Source organism: Somniosus microcephalus, chromosome 18, assembly GCF_052327205.1.
Source record: "Somniosus microcephalus isolate GS21.2 chromosome 18, FLI_Smic_1.0, whole genome shotgun sequence".
Lineage (NCBI taxonomy): Eukaryota > Metazoa > Chordata > Chondrichthyes > Squaliformes > Somniosidae > Somniosus > Somniosus microcephalus.
In genome coordinates this window covers 78,578,596-78,602,141 of record NC_141004.1, presented here as the reverse complement: position 1 = coordinate 78,602,141, position 23,546 = coordinate 78,578,596, and positions in this window count along the sequence as shown.

The following is a 23,546-nucleotide window of genomic DNA, read 5'->3' as shown; positions in this document are numbered from 1 at the left end:
TTACCTTTGAGGTTCCGCTTTTTAATTTGGATCTTAACTCCTCAAACTCCCTCAGCAGATCCTCGTTCCTAGTTCTACATATGTCGGTGGTTCCTACATGGACCATAGCAACTGGATTCTCCCTCTTCCACTCCCACTCCAAGGTCTTCTTCAGCTGCGAGATGTCTTTAACCCTGGTACTGGGCAGGTAACACAACCTTCGGAACTCTCGGTCCCAGCTGCAGAGAACAGCATCTATCCCCCAGACTATACTGTCCCCTACCACAACTACATTCCTTTTCACTCCCCCCACTTGAATGGCCTCCTGCACCATGGTGCCATGGTCAGCTTGCTCATCCATCCTGCAGGCTTTCTGCTCATCCACACAGGCAGCAAGATCCTCATACCTGTTGGACAAGGGCAAAGGCTGAGGCTCTGCCAGCACTGCACGTGGGATTCCCTTACCTGCCTGAGTTGCAGTCACACCCTCCTGTCCCTGACCACTAACCAGACCTGTACCACTACGTAACCTAAGGGGTGTGACTGGCTCCTGGATCAAAGTGTCCAGGTAACTCTCCCCATCCCTGATGCCCCGCAATGTCTGCGCCTCAGACTCCAGCTCAAAAACTCTGAGCTGAAGTTCCTCAAGCTGCAGGCACTTACCCCAAACTCCCAGATGCTGCAGTTGTGGCACACCGCCTGCACTGCCATCCCTATATGACCTTGTTTTATTTAATTAAATTTAATTAAATTTGTAATTAGGTAACTTCGTTTGCAGTGTAGATTCCTGACTAATTACTTGATCTACATTAAGTTATGGGTACTGAAATTAAACATCTACCTGTAACACAAAGCACTACAAGTAGTGTAGGCAAAACGCAGCAAGTCCTTCCCCCTCTTCTCCAAATTCCCACTCTTTCCAAATTCCCAAATACAACACTCTGTTCAAGTCCACCCCCCACTCTGTGCAGACCTCTCCTAATGGCTCCTAATCCTGTCGCTTTTCGCTTCTTGCCTACTTTTGATTATACCGATAAGGTGACATTGGGACGCCCCAGTGTCACAAACAGAAAAACAGCTCCACAAGTGCCCTCTCATCCGAGGAGACCCCATTAATATAATAATTTAAGCACGAGGTCTAATCAAACCAATATAAGCTTATAATGCTAAATGGCAATATTATTATCCATGTCAAACCTACATTCAATTCCCTGCGTTGCCCACCGCTGGCAGAAGGCCCGAGGGTACACGGGGGCACTGCATGCTCATTTCCAGGGCCATCCAGGAACGGACAAGACTGCGGAAGAGAGGCAGACAGTCGCTCTCTCCCTGAACCTGTGAACCGCTGTTTTTGCCACGTCTAGGAGCAGACTCAGGAGAAGGTCCTCCGACCTGCCCGCCTCTCCCCGTACCGCGTGGCCAAAGATCAGAAATGTGGGCCTTTCACTCCATGCACTTTCCCTCAGATCATTAATAGCATCTTACTAGCATCAGCCAATGCCCGGTGCCTTTGGATGGTGTGATCGATAAAACTGTTTTAAAGTGTCCACACGCCCTAATATAGAATAGATAGCGGCGGACAACCCGCGCCTCAAAAGCGAAGTACGGTTCTTTAGTCGCTGAGCTGTGACTCCCCTGTTCAAACAGCCTAAAGTGCGGACCCCTCTCCTCATTGAACTAGCATTGCATTGACCCGCCGCTGATTGGGCAGCCGCAGCGAGTCCTGCTCAGAAACGAGGAAGGAGGTGGAGGAAGTGACAGAGACTCAGGGCAGAGGGAGTGGGACTTGGGGTGCGGCAAGGGAGCGGCGGGTATGGTTGAGCAGGGAGTGCGGTTCGGCGGCAATGTGGTGAGTGGATATCGGCATCGCCTTCCTGATCTTACACAGAAGCTGCCGGCCACATGTCTAATGTGTCTGACAACCTGTTAGGTGGGGAATTGCACAAAAACAGTCTTTTTCTTGCATGGTCATCTGATTTCGGTCGTAGGAACAGGAGGAGGCCATTCAGCCCCTCGAGCCTGTTCCGCCATTCAGTGAGATCCTGGTCCAGTAATGCGGGAGTCTTTCTCCTGCTGTGTGAAGTCCCACTGGTATGGAATGGCATCCCAGCCTACAGTGTGTTTTGGGGCAGCCCTAGGGAGGCCCTTGGGCCGGTTTAAAATCACCCTGTTCACCCGTTGTTTCGGAGAACTGCCCGTAATTGATGTGACTGGAGCAGCGAGAGAGACGATATCAAAGGTCATCACGCCTGCCAGAAAACTGACATACATAGAATCTGTAGAAACTGGTCTATCCCGGTATTTATACTCCACACGAACTCCCACCCATTCTAATTAACTCTCCCCACCTGTCCCGTGACCCTCAGTTCCCTTCTCCCCATTTATGCATTAAGCCTCCCTTAAATACATCTTTGCTCTCTGCTGCAGCCACTCCGTGTGGCAGCGAGTTCCACATTCTCACAACTCTTTGTGTAAAGAAACAAACATTTAAGGCAAAGTGTTTCGGAGTTAAATATAGTTACTGAGACTGGAAAAAGGTGGGAAGTGGTGTTCCGCGGGGATTGGTGCTGAGACCACTGCTGTTCACAATTTACATTAACGATTTGGACTCGGGAATCGGAAGTACAATTTCAAAATTTGCGGATGACACCAAGATGGGGGGTTTGGTTAAATATAGTTAATACCGAGGAAGACTGCGAAAAAATACGAGACGTTAATAAACTTGCAGAATGGCGTGTAAATGACAATTAATTTTAATATAGAGTTCAGGGAATTCAGAAGTAACTTATTTACCCAGAGAGTGGTGAGAATGTGGAACTCGCTATCACAGGGAGTGGTTGAAACGAATAGTATCGATGCATTTAAGGGGAGGCTAGACAAGCACATGAGGGAGAAGGGAATAGAGGGTTTGCTGATAGAGTTAGCTGAGGGAAGACGGGAGGAGGCTCGAGTGGAGAATAAACGCCGGCATGGACTGGTTGGGCCGAATGGCCTGTTTCTGTGCCGTATATCTGATGTAATCCTATGTAAAGTTAAGTGTGAGGTGGCGCATTTTGGTAGGAGAAATAAGGAGGCCACATATTCCTTGGAAAGTAAGAGTCTAAATGGGGCAGAGGAGTGAAGGGATCTGGGGGTACAGATACACAAATCATTCAAAATAGCACAGCATGTTAACAAAGGAATAAAACACAAACAAAGCACTGGGGTTCATTTCTAGAGGGATAGAATTGAAAAGCGGAGAAGTTATGTTAAATTTATTTAAAACCTTGGTTAGCCCACACTTACAGTATTGTGTACAGTTCTGGTTTCCATGTTATAAAAAGGATGTGGAGCCACTGGTTAAGGTGGAAAAAAAGATTTACAAGGATGATACCAGAACTGAGAGGTTATAGCTACCAGGAAAGACTCAACAGGCTGGGCACCTCTCTCTAGAAAAGCAAAGGCTGAGGGGTGACCTTGATAGGTTAGATGTAGAGAAGATGTTTCCATTTGTGTGGGGACTTCAAAACTAGGCTCCCTGAATATAAGATAGTCACTAATAAATCTAAAAAGGCATTCACAATAAACTTCTTTACCCAGCGAGTGATTGGAATGTGGAACTTGCTACCACGTGGAATAGTTAAGGCGAATAGTATAGATGCCTTTAAAGGGAAGCTGGATAAATACATGAGGAGGAAAGGCATAGAAGGTTACGCTGATAGGGTGAGATGAAGAGGGGTGGCAGGAGGCTCGTGTGGAGCAGAAACACCGGCACAGACCAGTTCGGCCGAATGGCCTGTTTCAGTGCTTTAAGTTCTATGTAAGTTTATCATTTTTTTCGAAACAAAAATACTCTCAAAGCTTTCCCACTTTAATTGCTGAGATTATTTATTTGAATGCCCAATACCCCCCAGCTTTCGGAGCCTCACTAAGGCAGAAGTAGATGGACAAGAGCTGGAAGAGCCAGGTGTAGATGGACAGGTGCTGGCTGGGCCAGGTGTGGATGGACAGGTGCTGGCTGGGCCAGGTTTAGATGGACAGGTGCTGGCTGGGCCAGGTGTAGATGGACAGGTGCTGGCTGGGCCAGGTGTGGATGGACAGGTGCTGGCTGGGCCAGGTGTAGATGGACAGGTGCTGGCTGGGCCAGGAGTGGATGGACAGGTGCTGGCTGGGCCAGGTGTGGATGGACAGGTGCTAGCTGGGCCAGGTTTAGATGGACAGGTGCTGGCTGGGCCAGGTGTAGATGGACAGGTGCTGGCTGGGCCAGGTGTAGATGGACAGGTGCTGGCTGGGCCAGGAGTGGATGGACAGGTGCTGGCTGGGCCAGATGTGGATAGACAGGTGCTGGCTGGGCCAGGTTTAGATGGACAGGTGCTGGCTGGGCCAGGAATGGATGGACAGATGCTGGCTGGGCCAGGTGTGGATAGACAGGTGCTGGCTGGGCCAGGTTTAGATGGACAGGTGCTGGCTGCGCCAGCTGTAGATGGACAGGTGCTGGCTGTGCCAGATGAAACATAGTAACATAGAAGATAGTAGCAGGAGTAGCCCATTCGGCCCCTCGAGCCTGCTCTGCCATTCAATGAGATCATGGCTGATGATCCAAATTCATTACCCTGTCCCTGCTCTCTCCCCATATCCCTTGATCCCTTTCACCTTAAGAAATATATCTAACTCCTTCTTGAATATATTTAATGAATTGGCCTCCACTGCCTTCTGTGGTAGAGAATTCCACAGGTTCATCACTCTCTGGGTGAAGAAATTCCTCCTCATCTCTGTCCTAAATGGCTTACCCCTTATCCTTAGACTGTGACCCCTGGTTCTGGACTCCCCGGCCATCGGGAACATCCTTCCTGCATCTAGTCTGTCTAGTCCTGTTAGAATTTTATAAGTTTCAATGCGATCCCCTCTCATTCATCTGAACTCCAGCGAGTATAATCCCAATCGACCCAATCTCTCGTCATACATCATTCCTGCCATCCCAGGTATTAGCCTGGTGAATCTTCACTGCACTCCCTCCATGGCAAGAACATCCTTCCTCAGATAAGGCGACCAAAACTGCACACAATACTCAAGATGTGGTCTCCCCAAGGCCCTGTACAACTGCAGCAAGACATCCTTGTTCCTGAACGCGAACCCTCTCGCTATGAAGGACGACATACCATTTGCCTTCTTAACCGCCTGCTGCACTTGCATGCTTACCTTCAGCAACTGGTGCACAAGATCACCCAGGTCTCGTTGCACTTCCCATTCTCCCAACCTATTGCCATTCAGATAATAATCTGCCTTCCTGTTTTTGACACCAAAGTGGATAACCTCGCATTTATCCACGTTATATTACATCTGCCATGCATCTGCCCAATCACCCAACCTGTCCAAATCATACTGGAGTTTCTCAGCATCCTCCTCACAGCACACACGCCCACACAGCTTTGTGTCATCTGGAAATTTGTAGATATTACATCTAGTTCCCTCGTCCAGATCATTAATATATATTGTGAATAGCTGGGGTCCAAGGACCGATCCCTGCGGTACCCCACTAGTAACGGCCTGCCACTCAGAAAACGACCTGTTTATTCCAACTCTTTGCTTTCTGTCTGCCAACCAGTTCTCTATCCAAGTCAATACCTTGCCCCCAATCCCATGTGCCTTAACTTTACATGCTAATTTCTTATGCGGGACCTTATCGAAAGCCTTCTGAAAGTCCAAATACACCACATCAACTAGTTCTCCATTATCTATTTTACCAGGTACATCCTCAAAAAATTCCAGTAGATTAGTCAAGCACGATTCACCTTTTGTAAATCCATGTTGACTTTGTCCAATCCTGTCACTGTTTTCCAAGTGCTCTGCTATTATCTCGTTTATAATGGACTCTAGCATTTTCCCCACTACCAATATCAGTCTTACCAGTCTATAATTCCCCGTTTTCTCTCCACCAACTTTTTTGAATAGTGGGGTAACATTAGCTACCCTCCAATCCATGGGAACTGTTCCAGAGTCTATCGAATTTTGGAAGATGACCAGCAATGCATCTACTATTTCTAGGGCCACTTCCTTACGTACCCTTGGATGTAGATTATCAGGCCCTGGGGATTTATCGCCCTTATTGCATGCTTCTCTAATTTCCCTTTTAATGCCATCCCCAAACTCTGCATTACTGTTTGGAGGTCTATATACCACTCCCACTAATGTTTTCTGCCCCGTGGTATTTCTCAGTTCTACCCATACAGATTCCACATCATCAGAGCTAATGGCCCAGTAATTTCGGGCACAGCGCGTGAGTACGGACGGGGTACTCACGCGTGTGCCTGGAGGAATTGCCGGTTTTCAGCATGCACAGCGCATGTGCTGAAAACTGGCATTTCCTGTCCTCTGACCCAAGGGGTTAAGAGGCAGAACACGCGCGACTGCACAGGCAGCGCGTGCGCGGTGAAATTCCTTTTTTTTTTCAGAGTTGCACGTGTGTAAAGGCCTCCGGTCTTTACGCATTGAAAAATCACACGTAAGTACTTAGTTTTTCAGGTAAGTGGGCTTTTAGTACAATTGAGAAAATTTTTTTCCACAGGTTTGTTATTTTTAAAGAATTTACAGTAAGGTAAGTTTAGTTTTAGCCCCGATTTTTTATATAATTATTTTTTTCAAATTTTAAAATTATTGTTTAAAATAGTTTTTCAGAGTTCTTTATTGTTCATTTAAGTAGTGTAATTTTTTTTACATTTTCTTTCAGGTTTAAGTAGTGTTTTGGGGCCAGGAGTTTTCATGAGTTTGACAGCTCTTACTGTCAAACTCATGAATGAGTTTCCCCTCCCCTGATTGGCTGCACAGTGCTCACCTGATCCCAGCCGGCAAATCGCACTAACTACGCCGCTGGATCAGGTAAGCACATTGCACCGACATCTGAACCGGGCCAGTGACAGGAAATGCAAGCAGGCCCGGGCTTCAGATGTCGGCGCGCAGGCTGAGTGCACATCGGGGGCTTGCACGCGCGGCAAGCTCCTGATCCTAATTTCAGGACCAATATCCTTCCTTACAATTGTGTTAATCCCCTCTTTAACCAGCAATGCTACCCCACCTCCTTTTCCTTTTTGCCTATCTTTCCTGAATATTGAATACCCCTGGATGTTGAGTTCCCAGCCTTGGCCACCCTGGAGCCATGTTTCCGTAATCCCAATCATATCATATCCATTTACCTCTATTTGTGCAGCTAATTCATCCACCTTATTATGAATGCTCCTCGCATTAAGACACAAAGCCTTCAGGCTTGTTTCTTTAACGCTCTTAGACCTTTTAGAATTATTGTTTACTGTGGCCATGTTGGATTTAAACCCTTGATTTTTCTGACTGCCACCTTTGTTTTTCTCCTTCCTATCTTTTGCTTCTATCCTTGTTTCCCTTTCCTCTGCCTCCCTGCTCAGGTTCCCAACCCCCTGCCATTTTAGTTTAAACCCTCCCTCAGAACACTAGCAAACACTCCCCCGAGGACATCGGTCCCGGTCCTGCCCAGGTGCAAACCGTCCGGTTTGTACTGGTCCCACCTCCCTCAGAACCGGTTCCAATGTCCCAGGAGTTTGAATCCCTCCCCCTTGCACCATTCCCCTAGCCACGTATTCAGCTGAAATATCCTTCTATTTCTACTCTGACTAGCACGTGGCACTGGTAGCAATCCTGAGATTACTACCTTTGAGGTCCTATTTTTAAATTTACCTCCTAACTCCCTATATTCAGCTTTTGGGACCTCATCCCGCTTTTTACCTATGTTGTTGGTACCTATATGCACCATGACAACTGGCTGTTCACCCTCCCCTTCCAAAATGTGCTGCAGCCGCTCTGAGACATCCTTGACCCTTCCACCAGGGAGGCAACACCCCATCCTGCAGCCTCGTTTGCGGCCGTAGAAACGCCTATCTATTCCCCTTACAATAGAAACCCCTATTACTATAGCTCTACCCCACTTTTTCCTCCCGCCCTGTGCAGCAGAACCACCCCTGGTGCCAGGAAGTTGGCTGCTGCTGCTTTCCTCTGATAAGCCATCCCCCCCTCCAAAGTGATATATCTGTGTAGGTGGAAAGGTGGGTGGCTGGGCCAGGTGTAGATGGACAGGTGCTGGCTGGGCCAGGAGTAGATGGACAGATGCTGGCTGGGCCAGGTGTAGATGGGCAGGTGCTGGCTGGGCCAGGTGTAGATGGACAGGTGCTAGCTGGGCCAGGTGTAGATGGACAGGTGCTGGCTGGGCCAGGTGTAGATGGACAGGTGCTGGCTGGGCCAGGTGTAGATGGACAGGTGCTGGCTGAGCCAGGTGTAGATGGACAGGTGCTGGCTGGGCCAGGTGGAGATGCACAAGAAATGGCGGGCCCAGGAGTAAATGGAGAGGCACTTCCTAGGCCAGGGGTATGTGCACAGGTGGTAGTTAGGCCAGGAGCAGATGGAAGAGATCTGGCCGGGCCAGGAATATATGGGTGAGAGCTGGCCAGGCCAACGGTTGATGAACATTACCTTGCCGAGCCAATGCTTGATCGCCATGTCAGGAATAGATGGAAAAGAACTTGACAGGCTAGGAATTCATACATACACTACATACTCAATATGGGGAATATGTGACTTGCATCTCATTACAGTCAAGTCGGAATGAATTTACTAGCTCCCTGTTGCTGTCTGGCGGAACATGTCTCTGGTCGGCACCGATAATTTGAGGATGGGATATACCGGGAAGCGTGGGGGGAGGTAACTGATTGCCGCCTGTTTTGCGGGATATGGTGTACTGAACGGTACAATTTGTCCTTTTATGGAATCTACCACTTTGAAGGTGCATGCCCCTCACTGTGATATACCTCTTTGATGTGGTTGCTTGCTCCTTAGTGGGTTATGACGCTCAGATGATGTCACTTGAATGCAATCACTTGGGATCTGCTTGTTGTGCGATGAGCTGCGTGACTTCATGTTGCTCTAGGGGCTAATCCGAGGATCTGATTGGAAGGCCCTGCAAGGGTTCGGTTTGAATGCAGCTGGTGATTAGAAAAGGCTTGTTTTACAGTACCTCGGTGGCAGGAGACGGGGCGGACACCTCCCTTTCCCCGCATGCCCACTGTGAATGGGATTTCATTGATAAAAAATAGCAACATTTTTAACTCATGATTCCATAATGCCGAGCATTTCGCTCCTTAATTTTAAAACCACTAATCAAAGACTGTCGAGTCTATCCGTTGTATACTCCGAGCCAACTACAACAACAAAAACTTGCAATTATATAGCCCCTATCACAGCAAAATGTCGCAAGGTGCTTCACAGGAGCGATATCAGACAGAATGTGACACCGAGCCACATAAGGAGATATTAGGACAGGTGACCAAAAGGTTGGTCAAAGAGTTGGGTTTTAAGCAGCAGCTTAAAGGCGGAGGGAGAGGTAGAGATGGAGAGGTTTAGGGAGGGAGTTTCAGAGTGTAGAGCCTATGCAGCTGAAGGCAAGGCCGCCAATGGTGGAGCGAAGGAAACAAGAGGTGTGCACAAGTCAGGAATTGGAGGAAGGCTGAGATCTCAGAGTGGTGTAAAGCTGGAGGAGGTTACAGAGGTAGGGAGGGACGAGGCTATGGAGGGATTTGAACATGCGGACGAGAATTTTAAAATCGAGGCATTGCTGGATCGGGAGCCAATGTAGGCCAGTGAGCACAGGGATGATGGCTAACGGGACTTGGTGCGAGTTAGGGTGCGGGCAGCAGAGGTTTAAATGAGCTCATATTTATGGAGTGTGGAAGCGCGGCCATGGGAGCATTGGGATAGTCGAGTCTGGAGATAACAAATGCATGGATGAGGGTTTCAGCAGCAGATGAGCTGAGGCAGGGGCGAAGATGGGAATATTACAGAAGGTGGAAATAGGTTATCCTTGGGGATGGAGAGGATATGGGATTAGAAGCCGACCTTAGGGTCAGACAGGACACTGAGGTTGCGAGCAGTCTGGTTCAGCCTGAAACCCTGGACAATGGTTTAGAACAGAGAAGATTAAGTGGTGACTGGATAAAGGTGTTCAAAATCTTGAAATGTTTTGATAGAGTAAATAAGGAGAAACTGTTTCCAGTGGCAGCAGTGTCGGTAACCAGAGGACACAGATTTAAGGTGATTGGCAACATGAGGAAACAACATTTTACGCAGCGAGTTGTGACCTGGAACGCGCTGCCTGAAAGGGCAGTGGAAGCAGATTCAATAATAACTTTCAAAAGAGAATTGGGTAAATACTTGATAAGGAAAAAAATTACAGGGCTATGGGGAAATAACAAGTGAGTGGAACTAATTGGAGAGCTCGTTCAAAGAGCTGGCAGAGGCACGATGGGCCAAATGATCTCCTTCTGTGCTGTATCATTCTATGAGTCTATAGATATAAGATTAAATGTAAGAGATTTAGGGCAGAGAGCATGAGGATTTTACAAAGGCTTGTGAGGCTGTGGAACGCACTACCACAGTTAATGGTTGAAGCAGCGACCATGTAAACATTTAAGAGTAGGTTAGAAAGGTGGTTGAATGAAGGGATATGGCATAGGCAGGTGCAGGGGGTTAAGACCACTGCTCATGTGCAGAATCAACACCAATCAGGATTGGTTGGGCCCAACGGCCAGTGTCCGTGTTGTCATTTCTATGTAATTCTATGAACAGAACTGTAGGCATGTGAATGTTATAAACCACAATCAAATATGGAGTGCAACAAAGACAGTGGATGGAAGTAAAATTTCACTGCAGAATTTAGATCCGTTAAACAGTTAGTCACCGAAGCGACGAATTACATTTTTCATTCAGAAAGTGTCTATTGGTGTACTCCGCGTTACACATGAATGGGAAAAGTGGCCATTAACTGGTCCAGGCAGCGGGCGGTCGAGGGGATTGTTCGGCCCGACTGCCTGCCTCTCTTCCGCGGCCACGTTCGCGCCCGGGTGTCCCTGGAGATGGAGCACGCGGTGTCCGCCGGCCCGCTCGAGGCCTTCTGTGACCGGTGGGCACCGCAGGGACTGGAGTGCATCATCACCCCCGGAACAAGATTTTAATGGCATTTAGTAAGTTTCCTTTATTGTTTTAAGTTAAGTTACAGTTTATTTGTGTCTGTGTGCATCAAACGAGTACACATGAATCGGATGGGATTCAGACGCGCCTGGAGTAACTCGGCAATGGACGTAGAGCTAATAGACTGATCATTTTCACAATCCGGATAATATGGTTAAACAATTGAAGGCAAACAATGAACGAATAGAGAGATAGGAGAATATCTCAAAGAGATCCGGGACTTATAGCACACGCAACAATGCCCATGTCCAGTCATGTGGTGGAAGAAGCAATGAAGGGAAGTATACTGAGCGGCAGCAGCAGATCAGCAGAGCGCATGTGTAAAGGCTCCGGTTGAAACCACTGGCCGCACATGGATCCAGTTCAGGTAACTGAAGGATCGCGGAAATAACCGAGATCTGGAAAAGGTGCCGAGACCGGGTAACAGGCTTGGCGTATTGTGGGGAGAACCAGGTGTGAGGGGAGCTTAGAAATGAATGAGAAGGGACGTTAATAGAAATATACTACGGAAGCTGCCGCTTTCAAAGTGAGGGCAGGAAAAACGGCTGCAGGTACAAACTGGGATTAATGTTACGCAGGATCTTCTCACGGAGAGAGATTAATAGTTAGAAGGAATTCCAGTAATCCAGGTCTAAGACATTCCCCAAACCCCGTGAATTATACTGTCCCACACCCTGTGAATTATACTGTCTCACACCCGGAGAATAATACAGCCCCGCAGCCCGTGAATTATACTGTCCCACACCTTGTGAATTATACCTTCTCTGACCCCGTGAATTATACTGTCCCACACCCCGTGTATTATACTGTCCCGCACCCCGTGTATTATACTATCTCACACCCCGTGAATTATACAGTCTCACACCCCGTGAATTATACTGTCTCACACCCGTGAATTATACAGTCTCACACCCGTGAATTATACAGTCTCACACCCCGTGAATTATACTGTCCCACTCCCCGTGAATTATACTGTCACACTCCACGTGAATTATACTGTCTCACACCCGTGAATTATACAGTCTCACACCCGTGAATTATACAGTCTCACACCCGTGAATTATACAGTCTCACACCCCGTGAATTATACAGTCTCACACCCGTGAATTATACAGTCTCACACCCGTGAATTATACAGTCTCACACCCCGTGAATTATACAGTCTCACACCCGTGAATTATACAGTCTCACACCCCGTGAATTATACTGTCCCACTCCCCGTGAATTATACTGTCACACTCCACGTGAATTATACAGTCTCACACCCCGTGAATTATACTGTCCCACTCCCCGTGAATTATACTGTCTCACACCCCGTGAATTATACTGTCGCACACCCCGTGAATTATACTGTCCCACACACCGGGAATTATACAATCTCACACCCCGTGAATTATACTGTCCCACTCCCCGTGAATTATACTGTCTCACACCCGTGAATTGTACTGTCCCACACACCGGGAATTATACTGTCCCACTCCCCGTGAATTATACTGTCACACTCCACGTAGATTATACTGTCTCACACTCCGTGTATTATACGCTGCTACAGGCCGTGAATTATACTGTTCTGCAACCCATAAATTATACTGTCCCACTCCAGGTGAATTATACTGTCCCGCTCTCCATGAATTATACTGTCCCACACTCCGTGTATTATACTGTCACACACCCCGTGTATTATACCGTCACACACCCCGTGTATTATACCGTCACACACCCCGTGAATTATACTGTCACACACCCCGTGTATTCTACTGTCACACACCCCGTGAATTATACTGTCCCACACCCCGTGAATTATACTGTCCCACACCCCGTGTGTTATACTGTCCCACACCCCGTGAATTATACTGTCCCACACCCCGTGTATTATACTGTCACACACCCCGTGAATTATACTGTCACACACCCCGTGAATTATACTGTCACACACCCCGTGTATTATACTGTCCCACACCCCGTGAATTATACTGTCACACACCCCGTGTATTATACCGTCACACACCCCGTGTATTATAATGTCCCACTTCTTGTGAATTATGTTGTCCCACACACCGTGAATTATGCTGTCACACACCCCGTGTATTATACTGTCCCACACCCCGTGAATTATAATGTCACACACCCCGTGTATTATACTGTCCCACACCCCGTGAATTATAATGTCCCACTTCTTGTGAATTATGTTGTCCCACACACCGTGAATTATGCTGTCCCACACACCGTGAATTATATTCTCCCACTCCCCGTGAATTATACTGTCTCACACTCCGTGTATTATACAGTCTCACACCTCGTGAATTATACTGTCTCACTCCCCGTGAATTATACTGTCCCACACCCCGTGAATTATACTGTCTCACACCCCATGAATTATACTGTCTCACACCCCGTGAATTATACTATCTCACACCCCATGAATTATGATGTCCCACACCCCTTGAATAATACTGTCACACTCCCCGTGAATTATACTGTCCCACTACACATGAATTGCACTGTCCCACACCCCATAAATTATACTGTCTAACACACCAGGAACTATAATCTCCCACTCCCCGTGAATTATACTTTCTCACACCCCGTGGATTAACTGCCCCACTCCCCGTGAATTACACTGTCCCACTCCCCATGAATTATACTGTCCCACACCCGTGAATTACACTGTCCCACTCCCCGTGAATTATAGTGTCACACTCCCCGTGAGTTATAGTGTCACACTCCCCGTGAGTTATGCTGTTTCACACCACATGAATTATACTGTCTCAAACCGCGTGAATTATACCGTCACACACCCCGTGTATTATTCTGTCTCACGCCCGGTGTATTTTACTGTCCCACACCCCATGTATTATATTGCCACACTCCCCGTGAATTATACTGTCTCACTCCACATGAATTGCACTGTCTCACACCCCAGGAATTATACACTCCCACTCCCCGTGAATTATACTGTCCCACACCCCGTGGGTTAAATTGTCCCACAGCCCGTGTATTATACTGTCTCACACCCGTGAATTATACTGTCTCACACACGTGAAATAAATTGCCCCACAGCCCGTGAAATATACTGTCTCACAACCGTGAATTAAAGTGTCCCACTCCCCGTAAATCACACTGTCTCACACCCCGTGAATTATACTGCCCACACCCCGTGAATTATACTGTCTCACACCCGGTGTATTATACTGTCACACACCCCGTGTATTATACTGTCACACACCCGGTGTATTATATTGTCTCACACCCGGTGTATTATACTGCTCCACACCCCGTGAAAATATACTTCTCACACCCCGTGTATTATACTGTGACACACCTCGTGAATTATACTGTCCCACTCCACATGAATTGCTCTGTCCCACACCCCATAAATTATTGCTGTATCACACCCCAGGAATTATACTGTCTCACACCCCGTGAATTAAATTGTCCCACAGCCTGTGAATTATATTGTGACACATCCCGTGAATTATACTGACCCACTCTCCGTGAATTATACTGTCCCACTCAACGTGAATTATACTGTCTCACACCCGGTGAATTACACTGTCCCACGCATCGTGAATTAAACCGTCCCACACCCCGTGTATTATACTGTCACACACACCGTGAGTTATAATGTCTCGCACCCCATGTATTATATTGACACACTCCCCGTGAATGTACTGTCCCACTCCCCGTAAATTATACTGTCCCACTCCCCGTGAATGATATGTCTCACACCCCTGAATTAAACTGTCCCACACCCCATAAATTATACTGTCTCACACCTCAAGAACTATTCTGTCCCACTCTCCGTGAATTATACTGTCCCACTCCACATGAATTATACTGTCTCACACCCCGTGAATTATACTGTCCCACACCCCATAAATTATACTGTCTCACACCCCATGAATTATACTGCCCCACACCCCGTGAATTATACTGTCCCACTCCACATGAATTGCACTATACCACACACCATAATTTATGCTGTCTCACACCCCAGGAATCATACACTCCCACTCCCCATGAATTATACTGTCTCACACCCCGTGAATTATACCGACACACACCCAGCGAATTATACTGTCTCACACCCCGTGAATTGAATTGTCCCACAGACCGTGAATTATACTGTCCCACTCCACGTGAATTAAATTGTCTCACACCCCATGAATTATACTGTCCCACTCATCGTGAATTATACTGACTCAAACCGCGTGAATTAAACCGTCTCACATCCCGGGTATTATACTGTCTCACACCCCGTGAATTATACTGTACCTCTCCACGTGAATTAAATTGTCTCACACACCGTGAACGATACTGTCCCACACCCAGTGTATTATACTGTTCCACACCTCTTGAGTTACACTGTCACCCACCCCGTGAATTATACCGTCACACATCCCGTGAAAATATACTTCTCACACACCGTGTATTATACTGTCACACACCCGGTGTATTATATTGTCTCACACCCGGTGTATTATACTGCTCCACACCCCGTGAAAATATACTTCTCACACACCGTGTATTATACTGTCACACACCCCGTGAGTTATAACGTCCCACACCCCATGGATTATATTGCCACATTCCCCGTGAATATACTGTCCCACTCCCCGTGACTTATACTGTCTCACACCCCGTGAATTATGTGTCTCACACCCTGTGTATTATACTGTCCCACACCCCGTGAATTATACTGTCCCACTCACCGTGAATTATACTGTCCCACTCCCCGTGAATTATACTGTCCCACTCCATGCGACTTATACTGTCTCACACCCCGTGAGTTATAATGTCCCACACCCCATGTATTATATTGCCACACTCCCCGTGAATATACTGTTCCACTCACCGTGACTTATACTGTCTCACACCCCGTGAATTATACTGTCCCACTCCCCGTGAATTATACTGTCTCACAGCACGTGAATTATACTGTCCCACACCCCGTGAAATATACTGACCCACACCCCGTGAATTATACTGTCCCACACCCCGTGAAATATACTGACCCACACCCCGTGAATTACAATGTCCCACACCCCGTGAAATATACTGACCCACACCCCATGAATTACACTATCACACTCTGAGGTAAGAAAACTACTAAGCACTTGGTCTGAGTATTAAACAAGGCTTTAATCAACAGTTTTTCAACATGGAGATCTAGTTGTGTCCTTCACTAGTTCCTGTTGAAGAATGTCCTGAGCAAGCTGGGCCCTTGCACGTGTATTAATACTCTCCCTGGACAGTGCCACCAGCAGGCTGCCCAGTAAAATTTCAAAAGTCATTTCCTCATGAATGACAAGATTCATGTCCCACTCCACCTGAATTATACTATCTCACACCCTGTGTATTATACTGTCCCACACCCCGTGTATTATACTGTCTCACACCCCTTGTATTATACTGTCTCATGAAATATACTGTCCCACGCCCATTGTATTATACTGTCCCACACCCCGTGAATTATACTATCCCACACCCCGTGTATTATACTGTCTTGCACACTTTGAGTTATACACTCACACACCCCGGGTATTATACTTTCTCACAACCGGTGTATTATACTGCACCACACCCCGTGAAATATACTTCTCACACCCCGTGTATTATGCTGTACATACACCGTGAGTTATACTGTCCCACTCCCCGTGTATTATAATGTCTCACACTCCGTTTATTATACTGTCCCACACCCAATGTATTATACTGTCACACTCTCCGTGAATTATATTGCCCCACTCTATCTGAATTATACTGTCTCACACCCAGTGTATTACACGGTCCCACACCCAGTGTATTATACTGTCATACTCTCCGTGAATTATACTCTCTCACAACCTGTGTATTATACTGCCCCACACCCCGCGTATTATACTGTCCCACTCCCCGTGAATTATACTGTCCCACTCCCCGTGAATTATACTATTTCATACCTTGTGAATTATATTGTCCCACTCCCCATGTATTATACTTTCCAACACCCAGTGTATTATACTGTCACACACCACATGAATTATACCGTCCCACAGCCTGTGAATTATACTGTCCCACACATCGTGAATTATACACTCACACACCCAGTGAATTAAACTGACCCACAGCACGTGAATTATACTCTCCCCTCCCCGTGAATTATGCTGACCCACACACAATGAATTATACTGCCACGCACCCCATGAATTGTACGGTCATACAACCCGTGAATTATATTGTCCCACACTCCGTGTATTGTAATGTCCCACACCCCGTGAATTATACTGAAACAAACCCCATGAATTATACTGTCCCATACCCCGTGTATTATACTGTCCCACACAATCTGAATTATACTGTCCCACTCCCCGTGTATTATACTGTCCCACACCCCATGAATTATACTGTCCATCACCCCGTGAATTATTCTGTCCCACACTACATGAATTATACTGTCCCACACCCCGTGACTTACACTGTCCCACACACTGTGATTTATAATGTTCCACACCCCGTGAGTTATTGTGTCCCACACCCCGTTAATTATAACGTCCCTGTTCCGTACACACCGTGCATTATACTGTCACACACCCCGTGTATTGTATTGCCCCACACCCCATGAATTATACTGTCCTGCACCCTGTGAATTATACTGTCCCAATCACCGTGTATAAGAACATAAGAAATAGGCGCAGGAATAGGCAGCTTGGCCCCCTCGTGCCTGCTCCGCCATTCAATAAGTTCATGGCTGATCTTGGGCTCAAAGCCCCTTCCCCGCTTGCTCCCCATAACCCTTCACTCCCTTATCTTGCAAAAATGTGTCTATGCCCACCTTAAATGTATTTAATGACCCAGCCTCCACAGCTCTCTGGGGTAGAGAATTCCACAGATCTACGACCCTCCTCATCTCAGTTCTAAAAGGGCGATCCTTTATTCTAAAACTGTGCCCGCACGTTCTAGATTTCCCCATGAGGGGAACCATCCTCTCTGCATCTACCTTGTCGTGCCCCATCAGTATCTTATATGTTTCAATAAGATGACCTCTCATTCTTCTAAATTCCTGCTCAACCTTTCCTCGTAATCAACCCCCTCATATCTGGATTTAACCTAGTGAATCATCTGTGAACTGCCTCCAATGCAATTATAGCCTTCCTTCAATAAGGAGAACAAAACTGTACGCAGCACTCAAGGTGTGGTCTCACCAATACCCTCTACAGTTGTAGAAGGACTTCCCTGCTTTTATACTCCAACCCCTTTGAAATAAAGGCCAACATTCCATTTGCCTTTTTGATTACTTGCTGTACCTGCATGCTAACTTTTTGATTTTCATGCACAAGGATCCCCGGGTCCCTCTGAACTGTAGCATTTTGTAATCTCTCTCCGTTTAAATAATAATTTGTTTTTTTATTTTTCCTGCCAAAGTGTCTAAACTCGCACTTTCCCACACTATACTCCATCTGCCAAATGTTTGCCAACTCACTTAGCCTGTCTATATCCCTTTGCAGGTTCTTTGAGTCCTCTGCACAACTTGCTTTCCCACCCATCCTTGTATCATCCGCAAACTTGGCTACATTGCACTCGGTCCCTTCATCCAAATCATTAATAATAAAAAATAATATTAATAAATTTAACTAATTATATAGAATGGGAGAGCAGGTGATGTGTTGCTGCTGCAATATGTGGGAGCTGGTGGACACCATTGATGCTCACGGTGATCACATTTGCAGTAAGTGCTGGCTGCTCGAGGAATTCCGACTCCGTGTTGATGAGCTGGAGTCCGAGCTTCAAACACTGAGACACATCAGGGAGGGGGAGAGTTACCTGGACTCTGTGTTTCAGGAGGTAGTCACACCAATTAGATTAATTAATTCAGATGTAGTCCGTGGCCAGGGGCAGGATGGTGTGACTAGAAGTGAGGCAGGTATGGGGATCCAGGAGGTAGTGTTGGAGGAGCCGCAGCCCTTGCTCTTGTCCAACAGGTTTGAGGCTCTTATTCCCTGTGAGGATGGGAAAGGGGACTGCGGGGAGGATGAGCAACCTGGCCACAGCACCGTGGAGAGGGGGGCCATTCAAATGGGGGGAGTTAAAAGAAATGTTGTAGTGGTAGTGGATAGTAACGTTAGGGGGATAGATAGGGTTCTTTGCAGCCAAGAGCGAGAGTCCCAAAGTCTGTCTTGCCTGCCCGGTGCCAGGGTTAAGGACATCTCCTCTGGGCTGGAGAGAAACTTGGAGTGGGAGGGGGAGGATCCAGTTGTCGTGGTCCATGTTGCTTTCAATGACATCGATAGGACAAGGAAAGAGGTTCTGCTGAGGGAGTTTGAGCAGCTGGGGGCCAAATTAAAAAGCAGAACCACAAGGGTAATAATCTCTGGATTACTACCTGAGCCACGTGCAAATTTGGCTAGGTAAATAAAATCAGAGAGTTAAATGCGTGGCTCAAAGACTGGTGTGGGAGAAATGGGTTTTGCTTCTTGGGACACTGGCATCAGTACTGGGACAGGAGCGAGCTGTTCCATTGGGACGGACTTCACTTGGCCAGTGCTGGGACTAGCATCCTGGCGAATCGAATAACTAGGGCTGCAAGAGGACTTTAAACTAATTAGTGGGCGGGAGGTTTTAAGAGAGCGAAAAATAAAAATGACAGCGGAGAAGGCAATAGAGCAAGGTAGCAGTGGGGGAATTAAAAACCAGAGCGTGTCAGGAAGGGACAGAATGTATAATGATAAAGTTAAGGAGTAAAAGGGGTAAAAGCAGGAATAAATTGTCAGAAAACATATTTGAAAGTTCTTTATCTGAATGCACGCAGCATTCATAGCAAAATAGACGAGTTGACGGTACAAATAACTACACATGGGTATGATCTGGTGGCCATTACGGAAACATGGCTGCAAGATGATTATGACTGGGAACTAAACATACAAGGGTATTTGACAATAAGGAAGGACAGACAGGAAGGAAAGGGAGGTGGGGTTGCTATGTTAATCAAGGATGGAATCACTGCAATAGTCAGAAATGATATTGGGTCAAAGGATCAGGATAGTGAAACAGTTTGGGTGGAGATAAGGAATAATAAGGGGAAAAAGTCACTGGTGGGCGTAGTCTATAGGCTTCCTAACAGTTGCAACTCTGTTGGTCGGAGTATAAATCAGGAAATAGTTGGGGTTTGTAATACGGGAACAGCTATAATCATGGGAGATTTTAACTTTCATATTGACTGGACTAATCAAATTGGGCATGGCAGCCTTGAGGAAGAGTTCATTGAGTGTATTAGGGACGGGTTCCTTGAGCAATATCTAACTGAACCAACCAGGGGGCAGGCAATCTTAGATCTGGTCCTGTGTAATGAGACAGGATTAATAAAAAATGTCCTAGTAAAGGATCCCCTTGGAATGAGTGACCATAATATGGTTGAATTCCAAATTCAGTTTGAGGGTGAGAGAGTTGGATCTCAAACCAGCGTACTGAGCTTAAATAAAGGAGACTATGAAGGTATGAGAGTAGAATTGACTAAAGTGGACTGAGAAAACAGATTAAAGTGTAAGATGGTACAAGAGCAGTGGTCTACATTCAAGGAGATATTTCACATCTTTCAAGATAAATATATTCCACTGAGGAAAAAGGGGAGTAAAAGAAAAGACAGCCATCCGTGACTTAGTAAAGTAATAAAGGATAGTATCCGAGTGAAAACAAGGGCATATAAAGTAGCCAAATCTAGTGTGAGGATAGAAGATTGCAAAGCATTTAAAAGCCAGCAAACAATAACTAAAAGATTAATTAAGAAAGGGAAGGTAGATTATGAAAATAAGCTAGCAAAAAATATAAAAACAGATAGCAAGAGTTTCTACAGCTATATAAAAAGAAAAAGGGTGGCTAAAGTGAACGTTGGTCCCTTAGAGGATGAGACCGGGAAACTAGTGGTAGGGAACATGGAGATGGCAAAGACGCTGAACAAATATTTTGTATCAGTCTTTACAGTAGAGGAGACTAAAAATATCCCAACACTGGACAAACAGGGGGCAATCGGGGGCAGAGGAGCTAAACACGATTAAAATCACTAAGGAGATGGTACTGGGTAAAAATAATGGGACTTAAGGTGGATAAATTCCCGGGACCTGATGGCCTACATCCTAGGGTCATGAGAGAAGTGGTGGTAGGGATTGTGGATGCATTGGTGATTATTTTCCAAAACTTCCTGGACTCAGGAAAGGTCCTGGCAGATTGGAAAACTGCTAATGTAACACCCTTATTTAAGAAGGGAAGTAGACAAAAAGCTGGAAACTATAGACCAGTTAGCCTAACATCTGTGGTTGGCAAAATGTTGGAGTCCATTATTAAGGAAACAGTAACAGAGCATTTGGATAAACATAATTTAATAGGACAGAGTCAGCATGGTTTTATGAAGGGGAAGTCATGTTTGACAAATTTGCTCGAATTCTTTGAGGACATAACATATAGGGTGGATAAAGGGGAACCAGTGGATGTAGTGTATTTGGACTTCCAAAAGGCATTTGACAAGGTTCCACACAAAAGATTACTGATCAAGATAAAAAATCACGGGATTGGGGGTAATATACTGGCATGGGTGGAAGATTGGCTATCTAACAGAAAACAAAGAGTTGGGATAAATGGTTCATTCTCGGGCTGGCAATCAGTAACTAGTGGTGTTCCGCAGGGGTCAGTGCTGGGATCCCAACTCTTTACAATCTATATTAATGATTTGGAGGAAGGGACCGAGTGCAACATATCCAAGTTTGCCGACGATACAAAGATGGGAGGGAAAGCAGTGAGTGAGGAGGACATAAAGAACCTGCAAAAGGACATAGACAGGCTAAGTGAGTGGGCAGAGATTTGGCAGATGGAATATAATGTTGGAAAGTGTGAGGTTATGCACTTTGGCAGAAAAAATCAAAGAGCAAGTTATTATCTAAATGGAGAGAAACTGCAAAGTGCTACAGTACAAAGGGATCTGGGGGTCCTGGTGCATGAAACACAAAAAGTTAGTATGCAGGTGCAGCAGGTGATCAGGAAGGCCAATGGAATCTTGGCTTTTATTGCAAGGGGGGATGGAGTATAAAAACAGGGAAGTCTTGCTGCAGTTATACAGGGTATTGGTGAGGCCACACCTGGAATACTGCGTGCAGTTTTGGTTTCCATATTTAAGAAAAGATATACTTGCTTTCGAGGCGGTTCAGAGAAGGTTCACTCGGTTGATTCCGGAGATGAGGGGGTTGATGTATGAGGAAAGGTTGAGTAGGTTGGGCCTCTACTCATTGGAGTTCAGAAGAATGAGAGGCGATCTTATCGAAACATATAAGATTGTGAGGGCGCTTGATCGGGTGGATGCGGTGAGGATGTTTCCTCTGATGGGTGAGACTAGAACTAGGGGGCATAATCTTAGAATAAGGGGCTGCCCTTTCAAAACTGAGATGAGGAGAAACTATTTCACTCAGAGGGTAGTAAATCTATGGAATTTGCTATCCCAGAGAGCTGTGGAAGCTGCAACATTAAATAAATTTAAAACAGTGATAGACAGTTTCCTAGCAGATAAGGGAATTAGGGGTTATGGGGAGAGGGCAGGGAAGTGGACGTGAGTCTAGATTCGGATCAGCCATGATCCTATTGAATGGCGGAACAGGCCCGAGGGGCCATATAGCCTACTCCTGCTCCTACTTCTTATGTTCTTATGTTCTTATTGTAAATAGTTGAGGCCTCAGCACCGATCCCTGTGGCACCCCACTAGTTACCGTTTGCCAACCGGAAAGTGACCCATTTATCCCGACTCTGCTTTCTGTTAGTTAGCCAATTCACTATCCATGCGATTCCGTGAGCTCTTATCTTATGCAGCAACCTTTTATGTGGCACCTTATCGAATGCCTTCTGGAAATCCAAATACACCACATCCACTGGTTCACCTTTGTTCAGCCTGCTTGTTACCTCCTGAAAGAACTCCCGCAAGTTTGTTAAACATGATTTCCCTTTCATAAAACCATGCTGACTCTGCTTGACTGCATTATGATTTTCTAAATGCCCTGCTACTGCTTACTTAAGGATTCCAGCATTTTCCCAATGACAGATGTTAGGCTAACTGGTCTTTAATTTCCTGCTTCCTGTTTCCCTCCTTTCTTAAATAGGCGTGTTACATTTGCGGTTTTCCAATCCGCTGGGACCTCTCCAAAGTCCAGAGAATTTTGCTATATTGCAACCAATGCATCCACTATCTCTGCTGCCACTTTTTTAAGACCCTGGGATGCAGGCCATCTGGTCCAGGGGATTGTCATCTTTTAGTCCCATTATTTTACTAAGTACTATTTCCTTAGTGATAGTGACTGCCTTTAGTTCCCCCTCCCTGTGGCCCCTTGATTATCCATTATTGGGATGTTGTTAGCGTCTTCTACCATGAAGACAGATACAAACTTACAGTTCAGAGTCTCAGCCATTTCCCCGTTCCACATTATTAATTCCTCAGCCTCATCCTCTAAGGGACCAACGGTATTGGGTATTGGTGAGACCACACCTTGAGTACTGCGTACAGCTTTGGTCTCCTTATTTAAGGAAGGATATTC